At 35.7% G+C, this 5457-nt stretch overlaps 1 long non-coding RNA gene across 4 annotated transcripts; it reads right to left on the reverse strand.

The window, feature by feature from the left end:
* Positions 1-391: 391 nt before the first annotated feature.
* Positions 392-4235, reverse strand: LOC126832054 (uncharacterized). Of its 4 annotated transcripts, none has more exons than XR_007684523.2 (3): positions 4159-4235; positions 1136-1308; positions 392-716 (listed from the first exon to the last, which is right to left on the reverse strand). It is a non-coding gene; the product is annotated as an uncharacterized LOC126832054 (long non-coding RNA). The 4 variants fall into 4 exon arrangements; XR_007684522.2 differs by lacking the exon at positions 4159-4235 and adding an exon at positions 4043-4130; XR_007684524.2 differs by lacking the exon at positions 4159-4235 and adding an exon at positions 3883-4008.
* Between the last annotated feature and the right edge of the window lie 1222 nt (positions 4236-5457).

The raw sequence follows: 5457 nt of genomic DNA on the forward strand, positions 1-5457 counted from the left end.
ACATAATCATTTCTGTCTTTTGCTCAACTAGGTTGTCAACTCACTATTATACGATCATAGGTGTCATTCTCACACTTAAAACTCATTTACACCGGAAATAATAACACAATTACCTCCCTTGTTTTCTATTCTCCACCATAGAGTAGTTATCTTCAAACGTTGGAATTACAGGATTAATAGGATTATTCTTTAACAAGGTAGGACTGTTTATAGATACCATCTATTTTAAGGCTTTATTTTAATACATTTTAAAAATATAACTTAAAAAAATATGAAATTGCAACTTTAAAATAAGGCGAACGATTTTTAGTAAATTCTTAACTTAAGTCTGAGAATGCTTTGTGAAATCGTGGTCTGACCTCCTTGAAATGTGCACATTTATCCGGCTATGTAAGAAGACGAATCCAATTTATTAGCGGGTCTTACAAAACAAATAAAACAGATAAAAGTAATGAAATCTGTATAGTTTATTTTTGATCCACTAAAGTTTTTTTTTTCTTTTAAGGTAAACAGTTATCCACCCACGTCTCGTTGCAATACGATGGCGACGGATTTACAAAATAACTTGACGCAAACCAACGCACTCCTAAATAAAATTTCCATTTGATCAGGTTACACCATAGCCTTTGAAAAAAGGAGAAGTCGGAACAGTGGCCTTGCATGTTATAGTAGAAATCATAGTCACAATCGTATCTTGAAACATCTCGTCCGATGCCCTGGAAAAAAGTTCAGTCTATGTCAGGCATTTAAAACAATATTAACAAAATTGTTAGTTCTACTTTAAAATGGTCGTGTATTTCAGTTAGCTGGTTTATATTAAGCCCCCCCCCCCCGTTTAAAATTGTTGACAATAAAAACAGTAGATATACATTGTCCGTCAATTTTACAGCACCCCTGAGAACACCCCCCCCCCTCCTCGTTGCTCTGTGCTAGTTACGACCCTGTGTATGAGCTAATGGCTTTTACTTGTCGTAAATATCCATCATGAAGCTAATGGCCTGTACTTTGTCGTATTGGGGAGGCACGGAATGTATTACTGTAGCACATATTACTTACACATGACTAGCAACAATCGTGATTACTTAATCATGAATTACAAACGTCATGCACGAATTACAAAGTCATGATTACTTACACACGAATAGCAAACGTCATGATTATCACACGCCGGTTCAAAAAGTTGTTTGTATGTTGGGAAACCACCACTTGTAGTGCATCCATTGGAGAAATTGGCACAGGTTTGTCCATCTATATATCCAAACAGTTGAACTACTAACAGCACCAATAAACTCGCAGCTAAATTCATTTCTGAAACACATTACCGAAACTAAAATTTACCATTTGGTTTAAATGGATCTAAAATCAAATTGTCAATGTCAATTTCATTGTATATGTTTATCTGTTTTCCGTGATGACAATTTTCATTGTTAAAATGTTGAGAGGGATTCACTAGTCCACCGCTATAAGAAATACTATAAATATGGGTATAAATAAACCTACTGTCTGATTCATCGTAAATTTTAAACGGATTTCTTCGATTATGAACAAACTACTTAACGTTGGTTATTATAAATTTACCTGTGTGTTTGTAATGAACTCCCGTTCGATAAAATCCATTGCACAACTAATTATCACAACGATGAAAACAAGTTCTCTCTTGAAAAATTGAAATATCACAAACTTTTCCCAGAGAAAAATACCAATATGGAAGATGGTTACGTCACTCTGCGGAAGATATCATTTCGTATTAGGGGTGACAGCATAGGAAATTCAAGTACAATTACGACAAGAATCCATGACCACTCGGACCAAAGACCACTCGGTTCAAGATCAGTCGGACCAACTGATAGACCACTCAGCCCAAACAAATAGACTACTCGGACCATACAAAAAGACTATTCGGACCCAACAGAAAGACGACTCGGACCAATAATAAAATGTTGTTTTAATAAATTGATAATTGCGTTTGTTTTAATATAATTACTCGAACCAATAATAAAGTGTTATTTTAATAAATTGATAATTGTGTTTATTTTAATATGACTACTCGAACCAATAATAAAGTGTTATTTGAATAAATTGATAATTGTGTGTGTTTTAATATGACTACTCGAACTAATAATAACGTGTTGTTTGAATAAATTGATAATTGTATTCCAAATCGCAAAATATCGAGAACCACACTTGTAGTCACGTTTAAAAAGGGGCATATAAACGTCCGGTCTTCGTATTATTATGTGCTGTTTATATTAACGCATCAAGGGCGGATAACTTGAAAACGTGTCTCCACCCCCCCCCCCCATATATAGTAACCCAGGGGTTAGTGGGGTAGAACGGAATGAAACCACTGGGGATACCGCGAATGTGGAAAAAGTAAAATTAGGCTATCAGACAAGAACAGTATACCCGTATATGTAGAAACTGTCAAAAGTCTGGACATACCGAGTCTCATTGCAAGAGTAAAGAAAAATTAGATTGATATTTTTTTTTGGCACCATTATTAATTAATTTTAAAACTAATCGTTGATTTATTTTCCGTACACAAAATTGAACCAAACAACTCTAAATATAAGAATTCCGTATAAGAATTATTTGCTTCTTTGTATTGTGATTTAATAATAAATAAATAGCATATTGTCTAGCCTTATAATATAATTTAATTGGTCCGACTGGTCTTGTTTTGGTCCGACTGGTCTTAGTCCGAGTAGTCTTTGGTCCGAGTGGTCTGGATACCTACGACAATTGGCATTGAGTTTGAGCGTTCGCACACATAACTACCCGCATTCCTGTATTTAGTTACCGTCTTTTACATTCTAGTAAAATCTCTGCAAATTTTATAGCTTTACTTTTTGAAATATTTTGTTCTAATTATTTGATTAGCGACTCGGATGGGATTATTTACTTTTGAACACGCATGCCGCACAAACACAACTATACATTCGTTTTACGGGCTTTATCACACTTCGGTCAAAACTGTCGAATCGAGAATTAATGTTCCGCTTCTAACGGGGTCATACGGGCTTAGTAGCATTATATACCCACCCGGGCACCCAATACGGCAATAGACACGCTGAGGGCTGCCGCAACACGCTTAAAGATGTTACTGAAGCGGTTATTATTCGATCGAAAGAATGCGTATAAAATTAAAAATACACTCAGAGAATTCAGAGGTAAGCTTCATGATCCTTGTTAAATTATTTATAACATAAAGAAGATAGGATATTTATAGTTTATTCATGACTTTATTTTTACAAGTATCCGTGCAATCAGTGATATTTTAATTGTGAAGAAAATTTGATAGACTGGCGATCAATGGTTTCCATATAAATCTCCTATGTAATTGCCTTCAATTGATATTTTTCGTCGCCCAAACCCATATACGATCAAAATGATCGCGCTGTCAAACTATCTTTCAATGTTAACCAACCCCCGCAACAGGTATATTGGATTCGACCATTACGTCACGAAGACATTGTTGACATCGACTCTGTCGAAATTACAAGTAAATTTTTCAAGAGAGAAATTGTTTTCATCGTTGTGATAATTAGTTGTGCAATGGATTTTATCGAACGGGAGTTCATTACAAACACACAGGTAAGTTTATAATAACCAAAGTTAAGTAGTTTGTTCATAATCGAAGAAATCCGTTTAAAATTTACGATGAATCAGACAGTAACCCAACCGTAACCCTAATAATAGATATCGGTGGACTAATGAACCGTAACCCTAATAATAGATATCGATGGACTAATGAACCCTAACCCTAAATAGATATCGGTGGACTAATGAACCCGCAGACTAGTGAACATTCCCCGTTTATGTTTACATCAATAGATACAGCTAATGATGCGATATAACCGAAAGCTAAAATATGAAACTAACATTAGTAAATGAATGAATGAAATGTGGTTTAACCCCCTGCTTTCTCGATAAACAATTGAATTCTAACTATCAAAGATTCTTTTCCGAACATGCCAAGGTGTGCACGGGACCTCAGTGATTTGGCCTCATCAGAACAAACAAACACGGGGTCTCGCCATACCTCCCGTCCTGGTCCATTGACAAAGGCAAATCACCAGGATCAACCCATGGATCTCTCGGCCAGCGACTGGTTCATTGGGTTACCACGGTTCTCCAATATAATTATATAAGTATTACCTGCAGCAGTGGAGAATCCAAGTCATGAAACAACAATAAACAAAGTATTCTATATCAAAACCGATTGTAAATTCTATCGATCGAATAAATTTATGTGTGTACCATATGTTAGTGATTTTTAAAACAAATATTTTATGGACACAGACTAGCAATTATTTGCCCATTGATTTGAACGTTAAATGGTTGTAGCTTTTTGCTTAATATTTCGTTGGTGTACAATGAACACCCATTTGATTCTCCTCGTCATAATTTTGTAGTGGGTTGACCGTTTAGATTTTTTGCTATGAGGATTTTATGTTGACGGGTACAAATCTTTCTTCCGACACAATGACTGCTCTGCAGAAAGACACTTTACACCCCCTATCCCTCCGCTGTAAAATCATCTGTATTACCCAAAACTGCTATGAAATTGCAACTTTGACCCCTTTTCTCCAGTTCTAGACCAAAAAGTCAACCAAAAATTGCAGGAAGAGGGGAGAAAAAATTGTCTTTTTATAACTCCCACTACATTCGTCCACAATGACATAAGGGGAAATAATTACTAGTTGGATGGCCGAATGGTTAGCACGTGCGCGCTGTGTCGTAAGGTCTGGCATTGTGTTACTGGCGCGATTTCGATTCCTCCGATCCCCGGTTGTACTGGACAAGGAGTAGGGTCGCCTGTCCAACCTCGTGGGTTTTCTCCAGGTCCTCCCACTGCTAAAGACCCCCAAAATAGGAATAATGCGACTTGATCATTAAAATCTAATTTTGGTCGAAAAACCGTAAATAATAATTATTGTTTCATCAGCGTAGATTTATTAACACCGATAAGCGAATATTTAATGAATTAAGTGCTCAGAAGGCACGTCTTTAATAAATGACATTTAAAATAGACGCCTTCTTGTATCATCAGCACAGAGTATTTCTTCGTTTCGTTTCGTTATAATTGCTCCGATAATTCTATATTTTAGCGCGGAATAAAAAAAATACGCGGGAAATAAAGAAGTCTCGATCATTAAGTTAGTCTCTATCATCCAGAAAAATATTCTACGAATATTAGTCTGGACAGGTTGTCAACATTTGAGAAAAATTGGCTAGATAATCCGGTCTTTCACATTATCATAAACAATGTCTAAGGGAGGTAACTCCTCTTAAAACAAGATGTTTACGCCCATGAAATTAATTTAAGAATGTCATTTCAAAAAATCCATTTGATTGCATGCGAGTTCAATATCTAACACTCTTAATTTTTTATTGTAAAATTTCCCTCTTCATGGGCCATATCTATGCTTTTAAAATTAATCCTAATTCGTCGTC

This window comes from Patella vulgata, chromosome 9 (genome assembly GCF_932274485.2).
Source record: "Patella vulgata chromosome 9, xgPatVulg1.2, whole genome shotgun sequence".
Taxonomy (NCBI): domain Eukaryota; kingdom Metazoa; phylum Mollusca; class Gastropoda; family Patellidae; genus Patella; species Patella vulgata.